General features: G+C 39.7%; 1 long non-coding RNA gene across 1 annotated transcript; it reads left to right on the top strand.

Annotated features, from left to right (window-relative positions):
• Positions 1-717: 717 nt before the first annotated feature.
• On the top strand, positions 718-17,375 carry LOC105497454 (uncharacterized). Its single transcript, XR_011625439.1, has 4 exons — positions 718-897; positions 9,754-9,898; positions 13,353-13,567; positions 16,548-17,375. It is a non-coding gene; the product is annotated as an uncharacterized lncRNA (long non-coding RNA).
• The last annotated feature ends 6,767 nt before the right edge of the window (positions 17,376-24,142 follow it).

The following is a 24,142-nucleotide window of genomic DNA, read 5'->3' as shown; positions in this document are numbered from 1 at the left end:
CCCCAGGGGAGCCCATGGGAGCCACAGCAGCACCACATAAACCAAGCCAACTGGAATAGCACGGGAAAGGCTTTGAAAATGTTACTTTCACTGGAACCACGGCCCACAAAAATAGGCCGCGACCTCTGTACTGAACAGTGAGTGAGACTGCCTGCCAGTGAAGAAGCTAAGATAGCATCTATGGTCTCAGAATATAAAATCTCAAATGCCAGGACACAATTAAAGATCACTTGTCATGCCAAAAGCCAGGAAAGTCACAACCGGAATAAGAAGACAATCAGCTGATATCAGCAATAAGACGACTTAGAAGCTGGAATTATCTGGCAAGGAATTTAAAGTAGCCAACATAAAATGCTTCAATAAGCAATTACAAAATTATCTTGGGGCAAATTTTAAAAATAAGAATTTGTCAGCAGAGAAATAGAAGTCATAAAAAAGAACCAAGTGGAAATTATAGAACTGAAGAATTTAATAATGTTTTTAAAGCTGGCAGATGTGCTCAAAAGTAGACTGGAGATGACAGTATATATGAAAAAAGATCAAAAGATTCACCCAATCTGAACAAAAGAAAGACTGGGAAAAAAGGTGTAGAGCCTCTGGGCTTGTCAGATAATAATAAATATCCCAGCATTTGTATCATTGGAATTGCAGAAGAAAAGAATAAGGGTGGAACTGAAAGAATATTTAAAGAAATAATAGCTGAAAACTCCCCAAATTTGGTAAAAGACATAAACCTAGAAACTCAAGGAGCTTAGAGAATCCCAAATAGGATAAATCCAATGAAATCGATATAAAAACACATCATAATTTAGACTTCAGCTCATTTTTAATTCAATTGTTTTCTTATTGTTAATTTTGAGGATATTTTATTTATTCTGGATACAAGACCTTTGTCAGGTATGTGATTAGCAAACACATTCTCCAACGGCGTGCCTTATCTTCTTATTCTCTTAACAGTACTTTTGGCAGTGGAAACTTTTTCTTTTTTAACTTTTATTTTAGGTTCAGGGGTACATGTGCAGGTTTGTTATATAGGTAAATTCGTGTCATGGGGGTTTGTTATACAGATTATTTCATCACCCAGGTACTAAGCCTAGTACTCATTAGTTATTTTTTTCTACTCCTCTCCCTCTTCCCATCCTCCACCCTCATCACTCGACCCCAGTGTCTGTGTTTTCCCTCTTGTGTCCATGTGCCCTTATCATTTAGCTCCCATTTATAAGTGAGAACATGTGGTATTTGCTTTTCTGTTCCTGCCTCAGTTTGCTGAGAATAATGACCTCCAGTTCCATCCATGTTCCTGCAAAAGATATGATCTTGTTCTTTTTTATGATGGCATAGTATTACATGGTGTATATGTACCAAATTTTCTTTATCCAATCTATCATTGTTGGGCATTTAGACTGATTCCATGTTTTTGCTATTATGAATAGCACTGCAATGAACATTCGTGTGCATGTGTCTTTATGACAGAAGGATTTATATCCCTTTGGGTATGTACCTAGTAATGGGAAGGCTGGGTTGAATGGTAGTCCTGTTTTTAACTTTTTGAGGAATCACCATACTGCTTTCCACAATGGCTGAATTAATTTACACTCCCATAAACAGTGTATAAGCCTTCTCTTTTCTCCACAATCTGGAAAAGTTTTAATTTTAGTAAAGTCTAATTGATTAATTTTTTCTTCCATGGGTTATGCATTTGTTGTCTAATCTAAAAACTTGTCACCAAACACAAGGTCATACTAATTTTCTCCTGTATTTTCTTCTATAAATTTTACAGCTTTCAATTTTAATTTAGGTCTATAATCCATTTTGGGTGATTTTTGTGTAAGGTATAGGGTCCATGTCAGGGCTCATATTTTTGTAGATGGACATTCAATTTCCCTAACACCATTTGTTGAAAACACTGTCCTTTCCATTGAAGTGCTCTAGCGCCCTTCTAAAAAGATCAGTTAACTGTATTTATGTGGGTCTGTTTGCACAGGCTCCCTGTTATGTTCCGTTGATAAACACATCTAGTTTTATAACAACACCCTGCTGTCCTTATTACTGTGGCTTTACAGTAAGTATTGAAATCGAGTAATGTGAATCCTCCAACTTTCTTCCTTTCTTTAAACATTATGTTGGTTATTCAATTCATCGAGAGATGTGGGCTATTCAGGTTGTCTATTTCCATGCGAGTCTGGTAGTTTGCATCTTTTAGGGAAGTGGCCCCTTTTATCTAAATTATCATTATGGGATGAAAGTTGTTGATAGCTTTTATTATTTCAATTATTATTCTTCTAATAACTGGAATCAGTAGTAATTGGTAATTAATGCCTTCTCTATTTTCCTTCTTGATTAGTCCGGGTAAAGAACTGTCAATTTTATTGATCTTTTCTTTTTTTTTTTTGAGACGGAGTCTCGCTCTGTCGCCCAGGCTGGAGTGCAGTGGCCAGATCTCAGCTCACTGCAAGCTCCGCCTCCCGGGTTCCCGCCATTCTCCTGCCTCAGCCTCCCAAGTAGCTGGGACTACAGGCGCCCACAACCGCGCCCAGCTAATTTTTTGTGTTTTTAGTAGAGACGGGGTTTCGCCGCGTTAGCCAGGATAGTCTCCTGACCTAGTGATCCGCCCGTCTCGGCCTCCCAAAGTGCTGGGATTACAGGCTTGAGCCACCGCGCCCGGCCTTTATTGATCTTTTCAACCATCTTTTGGTTTCGTGGAATTTCTCGATTGCTTTTGTTTTCAAGTTTTTTGATTTTTAACTCTAATATTTATTATTTAGTTCCTTCTGCTTGTTTTAGGTTTAATTTGATCTTTTTTGTCTGTTATTACTAAGGTAGAAGCTTGGATTATTTATTTTAGATCTCTGTTTTCTAATATATACCCTTAATGCTACAAATCCCTTCTAATCATGGTCTAAGCTGCATTTTATCAATTTTGATAAGCTACATTTTCATTTTCATTTAGTTCAAAATATTTTTAAAAATTTCTCTTGATACCCCTTCGACTCATAGATTTTTTAACTTCCTAGAATTTGGGAATTCTCCAGATATCTTTCTGGTGTGGATTTCTAGTTTAATTCTATTGAGCTCTTAGATTGTACTTTGTATGATTTCTGTTGTTTTTAATGCATTAAGGTGTGTTTTAAACTCAGAGTATGGTCCATCTTGGTGAATGTCCTAGGTGCACTTGTAAAGAATATGTATGCTGCTGATGTTGAAAGAAGTTTCTATAAATGTCAGTTAGATCAAGTTGATTAATAGTACTGTTCAGATCCTTTACATCCTCACTCATTTTCTGCTTTCTTGATTTATCAGTGATGAAGTCTCCAAATATAATTGTGAAATGGTCTGTTTTTCTTTTTAGTGGTGAAAGTTTTTGCCTCATATATTTTGGTGCTTGTTTTTAGGTGCATACACTTTAGGACTGTTATGTCTTCTTGCAGAATTGATCTCATTTATGATTATGTAATGTCACTCTTCATCCCTGATAATCTTCATTGTTCTAAACTCAGCTGTGTCTTAAAGCAGTATAACTATTCTGGCTTTCTTTTGATTAGTGTTGGCATAGTATATGTTCCTCAATTCACTTACTTGTAACCTGTTTGAGTTTTACATTTAATGTGAGTTTTCTTAAGCAGTACATGTTGGGTCTTTTTTATATATCCAATCTGACAATTTCTATCCTTTATCTGGTATATTTTCACCATTAACATTTAAAGTAGTAATGAATATAGTTGGATTAAAACCTGAATCTTAGTAATTGTTTTGTATTATTCTTTTTTCTTCTCCCCATTTTTCTGCGTTTAGGGGTTTAAATTGCATATTTTATATAGTTTCATTTTGCCTCCTTTCTTTATATATCAATGATACTTTCTTTATAAATGTCTTGCATTGATTGTTCCAGGGTTTATAGCATACATTTTAAAATAATCTAAGTCCACCTTCAAATAGCATTATTTCATGTGTAGTGCTAGTGCCTTATAACAGAGCATTTCCAATTTCCCTTCCATCCCTTATGAAGTTATTCATTTCACTTATCTATATGCTGTCAACTTTAATATGTTAGTATTATTGCCTCAAACAGACAGTTATCTTCTAGCTCAATTAAGAATAGAAAAATGAAATAATTTATTTTACCTTCATTTCTTTCCTTTGATACTTTCCCTCTTTTGTGAGAAGAAGTTTCTGACCTATATCATTTTCCTTCTGCCTGAAGACATTTTAACATCTGTTATATGGCAGGTCTACTCTCAATGAACTGGATCAGATTTTCTTTGCTGAGAAATATTTTTCCTTCGCTTTTAATAAAAAATAAGGTATAACATTTATTGGATATCAAATCCCATATTGGCAGGGTTTTTATTTTCTTAAATATTTTACTCCAATCTTTTCTTTCTTGGATGGTGTCTGCTGTTATTTGTATTCTTGTTCCTCTGTAGATTTTTGTCCCTTGTCTTCTTTCAAAATTTTGTCTATTTCTTTATGGCTTGAATATGTATTTTCTAGTTTTTTAAAAAAATTGTGTACTGTGCTTGTTATTCTGTGAGCTTCCTGAATCTGTGATGTGGTACCTGTCATTGATTTTGAAACTCCTTCGTCATAATTTCTTCAAAGATTTCTTCTGCCCCATTCTGTTTCTGCTCCTTCTGGTGCTCCAAAAATGTGCATGTCACACCTTTTCATATTGTGCCACAGCGCTGGGAAGTTTTCTTTTGTTATTTGTATGTGTGTGTATGTTTCCATTTGTGAACTTTCTATTGACCTATCTTCAAGTTCGCTGATTTTTTTCTCCAGCTGTGTTGAGTCCGCAGATGAGCCTGTCAAAGTTATTCTTCATTTCTATTACTTTTGATTCCTAGCATTTCTTTTTGATTTCTATAGCTTCCATCTCTCTGCTACCATTCCTATCACATCTTTTATGTTATTTACTTTTTCCATTAGTACCTTTACCATATTAGTCCTTGTCTTAGTTCATTTAGTGTTGCTATAAAGAAATAGCTGAGGCCGGGTAATTTATAAAGAGGCTTATTTGGCCCATGGTTCTGCAGGTTGAACAAGAAGCATGACACCAGCATCTGCTTCTGGCGAGGCCTCAGGCTGCTTCCACTCATGGTGGAAGGCAAATAGAAACTGGTCTATCTGGAGATCACCTGGTGTGGGAGGGAGAGGTGCCAGGCTATTTTTTTAATTTTTAATTTTTTGCAGGTACATAGTAGGTGTATATATTTATGGGGTACCTGAGATATTTCGATATAGGCATACAATGTGTAATAATCACATCAGTGTAAATAAGCTATCCACCACCTGAAGCATTTATCCTTTGTGTTACAAACAATTGAATTATACTCTTTCAGTTATTTAAAAATATATAATTATTATTATTGACTATAGTCACCCCATTGTGCTACTAAATACTAGATCTTATTCTCTCTCTCTCTCTCTCTCTCTCTCTCTCTCTCTATATATATATATATATATATATTTTTTTTTTTTTTTTTTGAGACAGAGTCTCTCACTGTCACCAGGGCTGGTGTGCAGTGGCGCAATCTCGGCTCACTGCAACCTCTGCCTCCCAGGTTCAAGCGATTCTCCTGCCTCAGCCTCCTGAGTAGCTAGGATTACAGATGCCTGCCACCACGCCTATCTTTTTGTATTTTTCTTTTTTTTTTTTTAGTAGAGACAGGGTTTCACCATGTTGGCCAGGTTGGTCTTGAACTCCTGACCTTGTGAACTGCCCGCCTTGGCCTCCTAAAGTGCTGGGATTACAGGCATGAGCCACCGCATCCGGCCTCTAACTATACATGCATGCATATATATATATATACATACATATATATATATATATATACACATATATATATATATATATATATATGTATGTATATATATATATTTTTTGGTGGGTGGGACAGAGTCTCTGTTGCCCGGGCTGGAGTATGGTGACGTGATCTCTGTTCACTGCAACCTCCACCTCCTGGGTTCAAGCGATTCTCCTGCCTCAGCCTCCTGAGTAGCTGGGACTACAGGCACATTTTTTAGTAGAGACAGGTTTTCACCATGTTAGCCAGGATGGTCTCGAAGACCTGACTTCGTGATCTACCCGTCTCGGCCTCCCAGAGTGCTGGGATTACAGGCGGGAGTCACTGCGCCTGGCCACTATATTTTTATACCCATTAACTATCCCCACTTTCCCCACCACCACTTACCCCAACTTCACTATCCTTCCCAAACTCTGGTAACCTTCCTTCTACACTCTGTCCCCAGGAGTTCAATTGTTTGAATTTTTAGCTCCCACAAATAAGTGAGAACATGTGAGGTTTGTCCTTCTGTGCATGGCTTATTTCACTTAACATAATGACCTCCAGTTTCCTCCATGTTGTTGCCAATGACAGACTCTCATTCCTTTTTATGACTGAATAGCACTCCATTATGTATATATACCACATTTTCTTTGTCCATTCATCTGTTAATGGACACTTAGGCACTTAGGTTGCTTTAAATCTTTTTTCTTTTTCTTTTCTTTTTTTTTTTTTGAGACTGAGTCTCACCCTGTCGCCTGGGATGGAGTGCAATGGCATGATCTCCGCTCACTGCAACCTCCACCTCCTGGGTTCAAGTGATTCTCCTGCCTCAGTCCCCTGAGTAGCTGGGATTACAGGCACATGCCAATGCACCTGGCTAATTTTCTGTATTTTTAGTAGAGATGGGGTTTCACCATGTGGGGCAGACTGGTGGCGAACTCCTGACCTCAGGTGATCCGCCCGCCTTGGCCTCCCAAAGTGCTGGGATTACAGGCGTAAGCCACTGTGCCCAGCCAGGTTGCTTTAAATCTTGGCTATACTAAATAGAGCTGCAATGAACATTGGAGTACAGATACCTCTGTGATGTATTGATTTCTCCTCTTTAGGCTACATATCTAGCAATGGGATGGCTGGATCATATGGTAGCTCTATTTTTGTTGTTTTGAGGGCCAGTGTATTTTTAACAACCAATTCTTGAGAGAACTAATAAAGAACTCACTCAATCCACCCATCCTCAAAGAAAGCACTAATCTATTCATGAGGGATCCGCTTCTACGGCCCAAACACCTCCCACCTGGCCACACCTCCGATGTCTGGGATCAAGTTTCCACAGAGATTTGGTGGCACAAACCGTATCTCAACTGTAGCAGTCACAGGAATTTTAAATTCCTCGTCTGATAACTCTGACATCTGTGTCTTATCTGAGCCTTGTTCTGATAATTACTTAGAGCCATCAGACTGTGTTTATTCTTGCCTATTGGCATGGCTTTTAATATTTAGAGAAATTGGCCCATTTATTTTTATTTTTTATTTTTTTTTTGAGACAGTCTCACTCTTTCACCAGACTGGAGTGCAGTGGCACAATCTCGGCTCACTGCAAGCTCTGCCTCCCGGGTTCAAGCGATTCTCCTGCCTCAGCCTCCTGAATAGCTGGGACTCCAGGCACCCACCACTGCACCCGGCTACTTTTTTGTATTTTTAGTAGAGATGGAGCTTCATCATGTAGGCCAGCATGGTCTCGATCTCTTAACCTTGTGATTTGCCCGCCTCGACCTCCCAAAGTGCTGGGATTACAGGCATGAGCCACTGCACCTGGCCCAGAAATTGGCCCATGTTTTATAGAGTAACAGTTACGGAGACGAATGCCTTTAGTGTGTAATTTGAATATCTGCTGGGCTGTGGTTCATGTCTGATGTAGGTAGAGTAGCAGAGCCTTCCAAGGATTCTACTGGGCTTGCTTTTTTTCTCCTTCTGGCTTTGGGGTTTCTCTTCGTACTGCTCTTTAGAGACTCTGTGCCTTGCAGCTCTTTGAACTGCAATCCACTGTTATTAATGGAGGATTGTTAGTTTGATGGTATATGTGAGGGAGAAAGGCGTTCTCTCATCTTCTGATTACATGTCGGTATTTCAGTGGACCTGCGACTCAGGGATGTGTCCCTCAGAAGTGTCTTAGGAGTGGCCCCCAAGGCGCTGAGCATCCCCAGGCTATTTTCTTTATGTCCTCTCCTCTACTGACTGTGGCTTTTTCTTCCCTTTGGTGTGACAAGAAGGCTAGAGCAGCCCGGATGGGGAAGAGGTTTCCTCCCCCAACCAAAACAAGGTTTCAGAACTGCCATTTGTTTGTGGAAGGATTTGGGAGGGTTCAGGATGGCTAGTCCTCCCACCCCCGCCAGGTCACGTTGAGAGTTCTCTTGGATCCGCCTGTGAAAACCTGGTGGAGGTCCTAGAGGCAAAATCTGGGAAAGTGCCGGAGCTCCCCTCAGACTGCAGGCCCCGGGAGCGCCTCAGCCTCTGGGAAATCATCTGAATTGTTATTAAGTGTTCCTACTCGCATCTGGCATCTGAGGCCCTCACTCCAAGTAAGCAACTCTTGAGTCCTGTATCTGTTGGCATGTTCCAGATTCTCCTGATTTTGCAGTGGTGATTGTTCTTGTGACCTCAGTGCTTTACAAGGTTGAACAAAAGTTGGAAGGCCTCCCCTGCTTTTTGTGACACTCTGCTGGCTTTCTTCCAACCACTCAGGCCATTATTTTTCAACCAATCTTTCTTTTGCCTCATCTTTCTTGGTGCCACGTAAAGGCTGGTGTTCCTCAGGGTTCTGCGTTCGGATCTTGACAGTGTGAGAAAACATTTACTTCGTCCAACATATTCACCCCCGTGACTTAATCCATGATTTATTGCAAAAAACAAAAAAATCCAGATTTCTCTAACTCTGTCCTCCTTCTTTAATTTTAGACACAGTATTTTAGAGTCATCTCAACCTCTTACAAACCATTTGAGCATCCTACCCTAAACTGAAGTTGTAGTGTTATCCTGCCTATCCTCAGTCTCCACATACTTCTTCCCTTGGCACCGCCATCTCCCACTCAGGTACCAGCTCCACCTGTGAGTCAACCTTCCTCTTTGATCCCACGTATCATGTCAGTTGCCGTGTTCCAATCCGTCACCACCACTACGTTCTCCAGTTTCAACCCTCAACAGGATTTTTCCCTGTGCCAAAGTAATAATCCTCTAAAATGCGTTTCTCACTTGTCAATCGCTTCTGCATAGGCTCTGCAGTTATTTCAGAATTGTACAAATTAGATAGTGCTCTTCTCCCTTGTAATATTCTTCAGGACTTTTTTTTTTTTTTTTAGACAGAGTCTTGCTCTGTCGCCGAGGCTGGAGTGCAGCGGCACGATCTCGGCTCACTGCGACCTGGTTGTTTTTAAGATGACGTCTTTCACAAGGCTCTTCACTATCTGGTCCCACTGTTCTCTTCTCCCCCAAACGCAGCCTCACATGACTCTTCAGCCTCAGTCTCATACAAGCTTCTTTAGCAGGCCGTGTTTGTTCAAGCATTTCACCTGCTCCATCCTCATCTGGACAGCACCTCTGCCTGGGGTCCTGGCTACCACTACCAGTCCCTCAAGATTCAGTTCTCAGGTGGCCTCTTTAAGAATGGATTTGTTGGTATTGGGTTAGGAGTGCCCCTTCTGTGCCCGTAAATCACATGGGTGATTTTCTTATTTACGCCCTCAGTAATCTTTGAGCATATTGAGGACAGGAGCTATGTCTACTGGGCTCATGGTACATGGTCAGTAAATATTTGTAGAATGGATGGATGGATAAATGGGAAAACAGCACTTCCATTTATTCTAGGGTCATCTACTGACACTCATTTTGTATTACCCATGGTGCTGCCAAATCTTTTTCTTCTTATAGGATTATCATTTTGTTTGCTTTTTTTCCTGACTTAAATCCCCAGGAAGCAGCTCTGGAGTGAGGCTGTGATGACAATGTGCCGGGGAGCTGCCACTTGCTCTCTGGGGCACGTGGCCTGATGCGTTGGAGGTGGTCACAGCTCTCCAGCTTCCTGCACAGCCTGCAGTGCACGGACGAAGACCAGGCAGGTCAGTCTCTTTCCCTCACTCTGTGACGCGGTCATCTAGTTCGTTGCTCTGTGCCACATCTGTGACCCCAGAATAATGGTGGCAACAGATTGCACAGCCTTTCTTTTGATCTGGAAAGGCAGAGGATACACCCACAGAGCATTAATCACGTCCCTTTAAGTGGGGCATCTGAAAAAGTCACCTGAAATGTGGACAAAGGAGAAATACTTTAATCTGCGCGTGCTTCTTACTTCTTGGGGCATGTCAAGTAACTTTTACCAGAATGCCAGATTCGATCACAAATAATAACTACTGTCTAAATACTGCAAGAGAGACATTTCTCAGGAAAAATACTTGAGCTTCAGGAACTGATTATCTTTACATCACAATGATTATGTAGAAGGTTGTGTGATTCGTGGGCACGTGGCGGGAGAAGTGGCCAAGGACAGGACTTGTGGGGAGTGTGGTCAGGTGCCACGCCGGCTGCACGTACAGGAAAGTGCCATTCGTTTGTGTGCACAATTTTGCTCTATTTCTTTTTTCCTTTTTTTTTTTTGAGACGGAGTCTCGCTCTGTCGCCCAGGCTGGAGTGCAGTGGTGCGATCTGGGCTCTCTGCAAGCTCTGCCTCCCGGGTTCACGCCATTCTCCTGCCTCAGCCTCTGGAGTAACTTGGACTACAGGTGCCAGCCACCTGGCTTTTTTTTTTTTTTTCATTTTTAGTAGAGACGGAGGTTTCACTGTGTTAGCCAGGATGGTCTCGATCTCCTGACCTCATGATCCGCCCGTCTTGGCCTCCCAAAGTGCTGGGATTACAAGCATGAGCCACCATGCCCAGCCTGCTCTATTTCCTGAAAGCAAGGTAGACTGCAGGTATTTTACAATACAGTTGCTATTTAGGTTAGCATAGATGCAGGATTTCTATTTGAGTTTTATTCCTATTCGTATCGTTACTAGTTATATGATAGGACAGGTAGGTATTTTACAGGTAACTGAGATTCAGGGACGTTAATGTGTACCAACAGTTCCAGGATGCCACAGTTGAGGAGGAGGGAGAGTCTGAGGAGTGTGCTGAGGAGGAGGTGGCCTAAGTCCTTCCTTTACCAGGTAAAGAGTAGAGGCAGTGTGGATTCTTAGTGTGTTCTGATAGCCATGTGTCACTGTGCAGTTGTTCTTTATGTCTTCACATCACATCCTGTTGCGTTTTAAAGCACTTTCATAGTATGCGGTTTTGACTAATAAAGAATTCCTTTTTTTTTCTTTCTTTTTTTTTTTTTTTTTGAGATGAAGTCTCACTCTGTCACTCAGGCTGGAGTGCAGTGACGCCATCTCGGTTCACTGCAACCTCCACCTCCGGGGTTCAAGTGATTCTCCCACCTCAGCCTCCCCAGCAGCTGAGGAGTGTGCCACCACAGCCAGCTAATTACAGGCGTGTGCCACCACAGCCAGCTAATTTTTGGAATTTTAGTAGAGATGGGGTTTCACCATGTTGGCCAGACTGGTCTCAAGCTCCTAACCTCAGGTGATCTGCCCCCCTTGGCCTCCCAAAGTGCTGGGATTACAGGAGTGAGTCATGATGCTTTGGCTAAAGCATTCTGATAGAAAAAAAAAAAAAAAAGTGAAAGAAAAAAAGTTAATGTCCCTGAGACTCAGTTACCTGTAAAATGGAGATAATAATACCTGCCTCCTACAGTTGTTATGGGATTAAATAGGGATATCACCAGTGAAGTTCTTAGAACAGAGCCTGTGCATATTATGTATCTAATACATGTTAACTATCATCCTCATCATCTTTGTTATTTTTACAACACAAAGATCCTGGCAATTTGGGAACATAAAACAATCCCAGTTTGCCTGCTCTGCATAGGTCTGCCCTGTGAGCTGAATGTTGTTAAGCAGAATGTAGCCTGTCTTTCCATGCGGTCTTGGAGCTTTGCTTTGGTACCCTGCTGTTATTCGTAAGTTGCATACTCTCCTTCCGCCCTAAGGAAAAAATGTTGCTTCTTTCATTTATTCTAGGGTCACCTATCGCCGCTCATTTTATATTACCCACGGTGCTGCCAAATCTTTTTCTTCTTATAGGATTAACATTTAGAAAAACCTGGCACTCCCATTTTTGATAACATACTCTCTGTGAAGAGTACATGCCTGGTCTGTATACCTTTTTGTGGACATGAATTTCAGACATTCTCCCTGAAGCAGGAGTTGCCCCAACCATGTTTAAGCCTCTGCTGCATAGCATGGTGTCAGGCCAGAGGAAAACGCCAGGCAAGAGGCATCACCGTTTCATTCCTTGTGGAAGGATAATCCTGTTCTCTTTTGAATATATTGATTAATTAAGAAACAAAATAAGTCCTGTTTTAAAATCGAGTGGAAATATTTCTACTGGGGTTTGGATGTAACCATAGTCCCTTAAGTTAAGTCCAAGCAGTTCTTCTCAAAAGGTTAATCTTTCTCCTGAGGCTGACTCTTGTCTGTCTTAAGAAATCTAGGGCCAGCGCGGTGGCTCATGCCTGTAATCCCAGCACTTTGGGAGGCTGAGGTGGGCGGATCATAAGGTCAGGAGTTCAAGACCAGCCTGGCCAATGTGGTGAAAACCCATCTCTACTAAATAAACAAAATAATTAGCCAGGCATGGCGGTGCATGCCTGTAATCCCAACTACTCGGGAGGCTGAGGTAGGAGGATTGATTGAACCCGGGAGGCGAAGGCTGCAGTGAGCCGAGATTGCACCACTGCATTCCAGCCTGGGCGACAAAGTCAGACTCAGTCAAAAAAAAAAAAAAAAAAACGGAAAAAGAAAGAAATCTGTTTGACTTTTGACAGTTTCTGGGTAAACTCTCCTTGGTATTAATATTACAAAATAGAGCATAGAGAGTGCTGGGTGAGGATACTCCACTTTTCTCTGTATTTTGATGCACGCTGGCAAGTCTCCTTTTTTAGGTGAATCAGAACCAATCAGTCTTTTGAGAGCATCTTTTGACAAGGCTGCAATTCAAAGTGCGCAGCCTGGTAATGCATGTGGAAGCTCCCGTTGTGGAAGCTCCTCTTATGAAAGCTGTCAATCAGTCCTGTTATTGGACAGCTTATATGTCAGAAAGACTGGGTTTCCGTTGAGAGTCTCATCAATTCAGATAGTTACTGCATTTACTGACATTTTAGTGGTTACAGTTAAAGGGAGTTCCATGAGCTTTTGAATTGAAAAAAATTATATATATACACATAAACATATTTGCAATAAAAGCAAGAATGATTGCTGTAGGTTCCCAGAAACACACTTTCTGAATTAACTTTTACAAATAAAATCATATTAGGGAATTCTGATGGAGTAACTGAAAAGTCCTGATATAAGCAGAACATAGCTCTAAATCAAACCTGATTTATAGTTGATAATAGAAAGCAATCATGTACAGGAAAGGCGATGTGCTGAGAAGGCAGTTCAGTCTCCTTTTTTTTTTTTTTTTTTTTTTTCCTCAAGGTATCTCACTTGATTGTGCTATTTTCAGAACGACATTCTGCTTACAGCCGAGGAACGCAGATGAACTAAGATACGGTGTTCACGATACCCTGGCCTTCACTTCATCACCGTCTCGCTACTGACACCCTTATCTTCTCGGTGGAAGGGAATTGCTTGTCAGAAAATACCTGGCTCCTGGTCTCCGTACAGACACAATGGAAGAGATGATGACTGTGGTATGCTCAGGAAAAACTGGCAAGGGTTTTTGGGTGTTACAATTTAATCTCTTGATCCATTTCGTTGCAGAAAAGCTAAATGTACTATTCCTGGATGCGCATTAGAATCACCAGGGGATCTTTGAGAAAACAGGCAGACTTCTCCCTACCTCAGACATTCTGATACAGTGAGGGTCCAGGTGTAAGCATTTTTAGAGTTCCCAGGAGAGTCCATTGCAGAGTCATGGCTGAGAATTTTCTAACTGTGAAAAGATATGTACAACAGTTTTTATTGACATTCTCCTAATTCCTATGGTTTAGTCCTATATACCTCCTGGATCTGAGGATTTTAAAATGATTAAGCACGGATTCCTCCAAAAGACTATGGTACAAAATTGTAGTCTGGAAGATGTGCTAAGTCTAAGTAGCCTTGAGGAATTATCTTAGAAATACTGTTCTACAAGACTTGAGATGTACTGCCATGGTTACCAGTGCTAAAGATAAAAGAGTAAATCATCCATTTCATTAGTGACAGGTGACTTTCCATTAAAATGCCTGGCATTATTACTACTTATCTGAAAACAGACGTAAGCACGCAATCCTCTGAGATTCAGATAGAACTGCACCTCCCAGGCTACTCAGAAACATCTCAAATTAAGAGATCCATTTCAGAAAATTTGGCAAGTTAGATACATTTTTGCCAATCCCATTGCAAAATAAATTTTATGCGGGCAAATAATGTGCTTAGTCACTTCTGTTCTCAAATGTCGTCGCCTGAGTGTGACCACTGAGAAGGCAGCAGAGCCTGGCAGGCTACTTAGTGACCACACGGCAGGAGGTGGGCTCTGCTTGGAATCTCAGGACAAGCAGTGTGGGCCACCCGACTCTCCCTGGAGAAAGAGGAGAGCCACTGCAGGGCTGCACTTCTCATCCACAAGAGGCTCCTGCAGCTCCAGTGAAATCATGGTGTATAGTCACGATGACGGAAATAAAACATACACAAATGGAATGTAAAAATAAGGAATATCCACCACCTTGTAGAATCACTGGGGCCAAAGACAATGGCTTTGTATGATGCAGGAACCTTTGCTTGGCTCTCTGAACAAGTGCTTAATGACTGTGCTGTCCAGGGTGATGAGGCTAATGCATGAAAAAGTATAATGAAATAAGAAACGGAATTGAGTATAGTCTTTCGAAGAGCTGGAGAAAATTCAAGTCTCCCTTGGTCATCTGGCTTTCAGTAGCCAGGAGGAAACCTTTCCGTCCTTGTCTGGCTGCCTCCCTCCCCCCACGTGCCTGGCATACATGAAGAGCCTCTCATATGCCTGGGCCAGAGTTTTGGTTACACATGTGAGAGGGTTTAGTTCTTTCTGACACCCTTTCTGCCATAATAAACAGAAGTCAACTGCTTCACATATTCATTAATATTTTCTTTCTTTCTTTCTTTCTTTTTGAGATGGAATCTCCCACTCTCGCCTGGACTGGAGTGCAGTGGTGCCATCTGGGTTCATTGCAACCTCCGCCTCCCAGGTTCCAGCAATTCTCCTGCTTCAGCCTCCCAAGTAGCTGGGATTACAGGCACCCACCACCACAGCTGGCTAATTTTTTGCATTTTCAGTAGAGACAGTGTTTCACTATGTTGGCCAGGCTGGTCTCAAACTCCTGACCTCATGATCCACCCGCCTCAGCCTCCCAAAGTGCTGGGATTACAGGTATGAGCCACTGCGCCCGGCCAATATTTTCTATAATGTGACATAGCTATGCTGATCACAACAGGAATTGCTAAGCTCATTTCTGTAATTTCAAGTGGAAGTATCATTCTTCCACAAGACAAATAGCTATTCAGAATTACCATATATCAGACACTGCTCTAAATAGCAAAAATAGTTTGTGACATAGAAAACTAAAGGTCAGACAACAAAATCTTATATTATTACATAAGATTCACTTCCTGATTTGTAGTATTACAGGTTCTAACCCTGGCTTTGCTTAATCTTTCTTTTCAATACACTTCTAGCCCCTTCCACCCTATCTTATCCTAAGCCGTTAAGGAGAAAGAATAGAAGTATTACATATCAAACAGTCTGATCCATCCTGCATCTTCCACACTGCTATTGTGTCTCTACTCCTCTACTAAATGTATTTCTAAATTTCTGTTATTATTCATTCTTTTTGTTGTTGCTGACAGGGTCTCACTCTGTTGCCCAGGCTGGGGGGGAGTGGCGTGATCATAGCTCACTGAAATGTCTAACTTCTGGGTCCTCAGCCTCCCTAGTAACTGGAACTACAGGTGCATGCCACTGTACCTGGCTGATTATTATACTTTTTTATTGGTGGAGATGAGGTCTCTCGAGGCCATCCGGGCTGCTCTCAAACTCCTGGGCTCAAACGATCCTCCCACCTCGGCCTCCCAAAGTGCTGCGATTATAGGCATAAGCCACTGTGCCTGGCCTTATTGTTCATTCCTGACCAGCATCTCTGCACTGTATTTTATAATGAAGATAGAATAAATCAGCTATGTCTGTTTCTGGATCTGTATTCTCTTCATTCAGACTTGGGATCACGGTGTGACATGGCATTGTCTTACCTGCCTTACAAAAAATACTAGAGCCTATTACTACCAAAACCAGAGTCTCAAAAGTGACTACAGCACACATATTTGGTTAAGAGAAAACTCATAAATTTGAGTCCGCGAGCCAGATGGGAACCCATAAAAGTCTGTGCTGGCATTAGAAAAACAGTGAAACTCATTTAGTCCATGGACCATCAGCTATCTGAGTTTCTCCGCGCAGCTCTTGGGGGCAACCACCCAGCTTAACTGATTTATTTAGTTCTGTAGTCCGTCTACGGTTTGAGGTCATATGTAAACCAACCTTAATGAAAACCTCCAGTGAAGGAGAGCTCAGAAAACTCCAGGCTGTCAGAAAGTGGTTTTGTTATTGTTGTTGTTAACGGTCACTTTCATATTCTGGTATTTTCTGATATTCTGATATTGTTTCAGTCTCCTGACAGGACATAGGTGGCACATTGAAGAAAAAGCTTAAATGCAACGATAATTTACAATAACACGGGCACAGTAATGGAAAACAGCAAAGAACCTGAGGAACTCTGCTGGCACTTTTTCCAGGGCCAGCAGCTGGAAAGAGGGGCACAAAACTTCAGCAAGGAAACTGCTGTTCTAAAAGAAAGACATAAGAAGCTGTGCTTCCAGAAGAGAAAGGAAGTCACTGCCACCCCAGGAGCCTGGCATGGAGGGGTCCAGTGGCGTAATACCACTCTCTCCTTGCACCACCCACAAGCCCAGCCCATCCTGGGGACAGACGCATGCTGACGGTGGAGGGTGGGTCTGGAAGGACAAAAGCAGATGGTCCAGCATAGCCCACCACTTTTCTTCGTCAACATCAAGTATTTCTGTGCTCGTACGAAAAACCAAGGTTCTGTCCCAGGGGAATGACTGAGTCCCATCAGCTACAGGATCATAACAAGGAGATGTCGATTCAGTCATACTTACCTGAAAGCTACAGCACCTTGAACGGTTCACCCACCCACCTCATCTGCATGTGGTTCCCGGGGCACATAAAGCCCTAAGTGGGTGGTCTCAGTTTCACAGCGCCATGACTTTGTTCTCTGCTGGAAGCATTTCCCCTTATCACCAGAGCCTCCAAACCTAGTAAAGCCAAGAAAGCAGAGATGGAAGCAATTCCTGATGTGGACGATTTGGGGCAAAACTGATATCTCCCCTGATGTCCCCCATGGGTAAGCATTCCACAGAGAGTTTCAAAAAAATACGTTGTACATTGATGTGCACCAGAAATAATAAAATCATCAGAATTCCCTGTCAGTTGCTGATTCTCTAACAAAAATAATTCCAACCTCGGCCCCTAATGTAACTAAAGATATTTGAAGATAAGTCTTGTCTTTGTGGATATGATAATATGTGAGAAAATTACTTTCTCCATGATAAACAGGTTATGTGAAAACTCATTAACCTTGACAGATTTTGAGGAGTTTTTCCATTTAAATGCCTGTTATGTTTTGATTTGCTGAGTCTTCTGAAGCCTCACTCTTTTGCACTTCCTTTTCTTTAAAGAAGCAAAAAAAAAAAAGTTTTTAAAAAATATTTTTGTTTTTAATTCTTATTTTCATATGTCCCTGGATATCTCACTAATATGTCATACCCCTAAACTTTTGTAGGACTTATTTCTCAGCCTGGGATATGCATGGGTCTAACCAAGTCTGCTTGCTACCTCCTACTTTGAAGATCCAGGTAGTATGATGACATTATTGTAATGGATCAGTGTGAGGTTTTGTGGATAATTAGCAAAATCAGAGTCCCTCAAAACAATACACAAAAAGAGAATAGGAGAGCAAACCTGGCCTGGAGTTAAGACACCAAAGGTATATTGCTGCTCTTGTCACAAGCAAACTGCATAAAACAATTATCTTTGCTGATAAGACTTAGGCAGGGAAACGTTAGGTCAATAGCTAAATGGCAGGTACCAGGGACTTCACTGATTTACTCCAGCTAGAATATTATATTCTGAGCAGCATCTCTATCTGATTAATTGTCCAGCAGTCCCTGATCACCCTCCAAGATCTTTACAATTTATTGCGGTAGTCATATAGGAGAGTTACATAGACTATACTGGGAATCACAATACCTTTATTTTTCAAGAGCTTTATGGTGGCGTTAATCTCCGAAATTTCCCCTGGAATGTGGTATTGCTTTGTTAATAACTTGGAGAGTCGGCATTCAAAGGTCTTTCCTACTAAAATCACATTCATTACACACCAGGAAGCTAATGTGAGAACTCTGCATGTTACTAAGCATAACAAGTCCCAGTTACATTCTGGGCTCAGAAACTTACCTCAAGGTGTGTGTACCACAGAAGCCAGTATGAGTTGAATTCAAGTTAAGACTGTATTTCCTGGCCGGGCGCAGTGGCTCACACCTGTAATCCCAGCACTTTGGGAGGCTGAGACGGGCGGATCACGAGGTCAGGAGATCGAGACTATCCTGGCTAAGACAGTGAAATCCCGTCTGTACTAAAAATACAAAAAATTAGCCTGGCGTGGTGGCGGCGCCTGTAGTCCCAGCTACTCCGGAGGCTGAGGCAGGAGAATGGGGTGAACCTGGGAGGCGGAGCTTGCAGTGAACCGAGATCACGCTACTGCACTCCAGCCTGGGCCATAGAGCGAGAGTCTGTCTCAAAAAAAAAAAAAAAAAAAAAGACTGTATTTCCCTTCTAGGAACTATGGCACGTACTCTGAATCATGGACCACACTGACTTTCTGGGGACCTAGAAATTAGCATGTGAATATTTTCCTTTCCAGTGCACAGTAACTCTGGCAGATAGCAACAAGTCCTTCTGGGGAAGGTACAGAGTCGCATGTGTATGTGTAGCTGTCAGTCAGGCTCATCCTTCAAAACAAACAAGCGTCTCCCTCAATCAGAGAACTTTCATTTTGTGAACTGTCCTTGGGTTTAGGAACTGGGCAAAAAAAAAAAAATAAAATAAATCTAAAAATCCCTATAGAGCAACTCATGTCACATTTCTGCCTGGTTGACTTGAGTATTTCTACTTAGAAAGACTCTAGTCAAAGATGCTTTAATTCTTAAGGAATTTATGATCAACTAACCACACCGCAGGTATGTAGGTCAAAACAGTAATTGTTGAGAGAACACATATGTCCTACAACCCACACCCACCATGACAAGGGTAGAATAAGAACCACAGTGGGGTATAACTCAGAGAGCAGCAAGAGGCAGACTCTTTGGGAAGCGGCCCAAAGGGAAGGCCCCAGCGCAGTGATGAGACAAGCCAGGCATCGTTGAATAAGCTGAATCTGAGCTTTCGTATGCACTGTGGAGAACCCCGGCAACAACAAACTCCAAACCCAGCCCAACCTGTAAGTTCACTAATGCAAAACCCATCCTATATGCGGGCCTAGGAGAAGACGACGCAGAAAATGCATTTAGGGAAATCCAACACCCATTCATGCTTGTCTCAAAGCATGAAAACTATTTACTCAATATCTAATTTATTACAAATATATCTGACTTTCAACAGAAAAATTGTAGAACAAACAAAAAGGCAAGAGAAAGCATAATTTGAAGAGTCAAAGCAATCAGAACCAAACCCAGATATGACACAAATGTAGGAACTATCATACAGGGAAGTTAAAATAACCAAACACAGCTAAGGATGTGAAGAATGCCATCCATAGGTTCTTCATTACACTCAACACAGCTGAACAAACAACTGGGGAGCTTAGAAATGTACAAAGTACAATAAAAACAGCCTAAACTAAAAGGCAAGAAGGAAAAAAAAGAAAAGAAAAAAAACCCACCCACAAAACTAAAGAGCTGTGTGAATTAATATATAAGTAATTAGAAAATCCAGAAAGAAATAAAAGACTTTAGAGAAGAAATAATTGAAGAAATAGTGGTTGAAAACTTTCCAAAATCATGCAAACCAGAAAAAAACGGAGTAACATAGTTAAAATGCAGAAAGATTTAAAAAAAAAAAACCCTATCAACTCAGAAATATAAGTATATTCTGGTATTATCCTTTAAGAATGAAAAACTATGAAATGACTTAACAGAATTTAAGTTACATACAGCTAAAAACTGGTAGATTTGAAAACAGGAATAGACAAATCTATAATTACAGTTAGAGACTTCAACACGTCTTTTTCAGTAATTGCTATGACAGTACAAGCAGGCAAAAAATAGTAATGTTAGATGACCAAAAACATTCATAACCCACCGAACAAAACTGATGTGTAAAGCAACCCCAATAATAGCAGGAAAAACATGAAACATTCACTAAGATATACCATATTCCAGATCAGTACAAAAACAATTAAAAGTATATTTTTAAAAATTAAAAATAAATCTGAAAGAATAAAAACCATAAAAAAGTATGTGTACCATATCAAATAAAATAAAAAGCAATAACAGAAGATATCTGAAAAATTCTTAAATATTTGGAAATCTAAAAACGCTTATCAATAACTCCTTGGTCAAAAGGAAATCTCAGGAGAAACTTTAAAATACTTTGAACTAGAAGAGAATGAAGAGAAAAACCTTCAACAAAATATTAGTAAGTTGGACTTAACAAAGTATAAAACAAGTTATACGTCATGACCAAGTGATATTTATTCCAGGTATGCAATCCGAAATATCATATGATTGTCTCAAGAGATGCAGAAAATGCATTTAGGGAAATCCAACACCCATTCATGACAAGAACAACAGAGTAGAAATATTGAGGAACTTTCTCAAATTGAAAAAATACATCTAAAAAAATTCTACAGTTAACATCACACTTAATGGTGAGAATATATAGATGCTTTACTATTAAGATCAGAATAAAAGAAAGAATGTCTCCTCTAATTACTCCTATTCAACATAGTACTGCAAGTCCTAGTTAATGCATTAAGACAAGAAAAGGAAATGGAAGGTAGGTATATGTAAAGGAAGAAGTAAAACTTTGTTCAAAGATAACATGATTGTCTATGTAGAAAAATCTCACAAAATCAACAATAACAAAACCCCTGAAACTAAGTGATTAAAGCAAGATTGCAAGTTATAAGGTTAATATGCGAAGTCAATTGTTTTCTCATATACCAGCAACGAACAATTGAAATTTGAAATTAAAAATACATTATCATTTACATTGACACTAAAATATAAGCATAAACCTAACAAAAAAGTACCAGATTTATAAAAATATGTGCAAAATCTATATAAGAAAAACTATAAAACTGTGATGAAACAACTCAAAGAAGATTTAAATATACAGAAAGATATTTATGGAATATTATCCATAAATATTTTTGGAATATTTATGTTTGGAATATCATGTTTGTGGAATATTATCAAGATGTCAGTTTCCCCCCACTAAATACAGAGATTCAATGCAATCCTGGTGACATTTCCAGCAAATTATTTTGTAGATATCAACATACTAATTCTAAAGTCTTATATAAAAGCAAAAAACCAGAACAGCTAACACAATATAGAAAGATAAGAACAGTCAGCAGACTGACACTACCTGATTTAAAGACTATAAAGCCACAGTAATCAAGACAATGAAAGAATGGCTAGATTATGAAACATAACAGAGAGCCCAGAAAAGGCTTGCATAAATATAGACAACTGATTTTTTTGACAAAGGAGCAAAAAAGCATTTCAATAGAGAAAGGATAGTCTTCTCAACAAATGGTGCTGGAAGAAATAGACATCACAAACAACAGCAACAACAACAAAATCTAGACACAGACCTCACACTTTTCTCTAAAATTAACTTAAGATAGACCAGAGATTAAATGTAAAACACAGAACAATGAAACCTGTAGAAGACAGCATAAGAGAAAATCTAGGCGACCTTAAATTTGGTGATGACTTTTTAGATACAATGCCAAGAGGGCAATCCATGAAAGAAAAAGTTAATGAGTTGGACTTTATTAAAATTAAAAACTTTTGCTCAGCAAAAGACACTATTAAGAAAATAAAATGAGAAGCCATAGACTTGGAGAGAATATTTGCAGATCTGATAAAGGACTTGCATCCAGAATATACAAAGAACTGTTAAAACTCAACAATAAGAAAACAAACCAATTTGGAAAAACAGGCAAAAGATATAAACAGCTCACCAAATAAGATGAAAAGATGACAAATAAGCATATGAAAAGATTCTTAACATCATATGTCATTCGAAAAGTGTAAATTAAAGCAACAATGAGTTATTCCTATACATCTATTAAAATGGCTAAAATCCAAAACACTGACAACATCAAATGCTGGCAAGGATAAGGGGCAGCAGGCATTCTCATTCATTGTTGTTGGTAATACAAATGGTCACTTCCCACACAGCCAGTTGGGAAGAGAGTTTGGCAGTTTCTTACAAAATTAAACATATGCTTACCATATGATCCAGCTATTATAGCCCTTGGTATTTACCAAAATGAGTTGAAAACTTCTGTCCATACAAAAACCTGCACACAAAATATTTTAGCAGTTTTATTCATAATTTACCAAAATTGAAAGCAACCAAGATGTCCTTCAATAGGTGAATGGATAAAGGATAAACTGTGGTGCATCCATATAGTGAATTATTATTCAGTGTAAAAGGTAAAAAGTATTATTCAGTGATAAAAATTTGAGCCATCAAGCTGTAAAAATACATAAAGGAGACTTAAATGCATATTGCTAAGTAATAGAAGCCAATTTGAAAAGACTTCATACTACATGATTCCAACTACCTGATATTCTGGAAAAGGCAAAACTACAGACACAGTGAACAGTTCCATCATTGCCAGGGATTTGGGGAAAGGAAAGGAGAGAAAAACAGAGCACAGAAATGTTTAGGGCAGTAAAATTATTTTATAGTATACAGTAATGGTGAATACAAATCATGGTAAGTTTGTCAAAACTCTTAGACTGTACAATACAAAGAATAAATCCTAATGTAAATTATGAACTTTAGTTAAAATAATGTATATATTGGCTTATCAACTGTAACAAAAGTACCACACTAATCCAAGATGTTAATACTAGGGTAATCTGGCTGGGCGCAGTGTGGCTCATGCCTGTAATCCCAGCACTTTGGGAGGCCGAGGCGGGTGGATCACCTGAGGTCGGGAGTTCGAGACCAGCCTGACTAACATGAAGAAACCCCATCTCTACTAAAAATATAAAATTAGCCAGGCATGGTAGCACATGCCTGTAATCCCAGCTACTAGGGAGGCTGAGGCAGGAGAACTGTTTGAACCCAGGAGGCAGAGGTTGCGGTGAGCCGAGATCACACCATTGTACTCCAGCCTGGGCAAAAGAGCAAAACTCCATCTCAAAAACAAAAACAAAAACAAACAAAAAAAAACTAGGGTAAACCATGTGTGTGTGTGTTTGGGTTAATAATAGGTACAGATAGAACTCTCTGTGCTACATACTTAATTTTTCTGTAAGTTCAAAAATGCTCTTAAAAAGTGTATTAATTTAAAAAATGAAAGAGAATGAAAGTAAAACATATCAAAATTTGGGGGAATACAACTAAATGCGTGCTGAGAGGGAAAATTATAACATTAAAGCCTTATATTAGAAAGAAAGATTTAAATTTGTTAACCTAATATTCTACTTAGGAAAACTAGAAACTGGAGAAAAGAATAAAATTAAAACTAAAACAAGCAGAAAGAATAAAGTAGAATAAATTAGAGCAGGTTGATATAATTAATAACAGAATACGGAAAAACAATAGAGAAAACAAACAAATCTTATTCCTAAAACAGGATCAATACAATTGCTATACTTCTAGTGAGGATCATAAAGAAACCAAGAAAACCTAGATTATTAATATTATAACTCAAACAGGAAGTATCATTGCTGATCCCACACACATTACAAAATAATAACAGAACCCGCAAAGCATCACTATGCCCATAATTTTTGGAAAGTTATGTGATATAGACCAATTCCATGGAAGACTAAAAGTATCAAAACTCATTAAAAAGGAAATAGATAATCGGTATAGTCCTATATCTATGAAAGACATTAAATTTGCAGGTACAGACTTTTCAATGAAGAAAATTCCA

The sequence above is a fragment of the Macaca nemestrina genome, chromosome 7 (assembly GCF_043159975.1).
Source record: "Macaca nemestrina isolate mMacNem1 chromosome 7, mMacNem.hap1, whole genome shotgun sequence".
Classification (NCBI taxonomy): domain Eukaryota; kingdom Metazoa; phylum Chordata; class Mammalia; order Primates; family Cercopithecidae; genus Macaca; species Macaca nemestrina.
The sequence above is the reverse complement of the archived record's forward strand: the minus strand, read 5'-3'. Positions and strand labels throughout refer to the sequence as shown.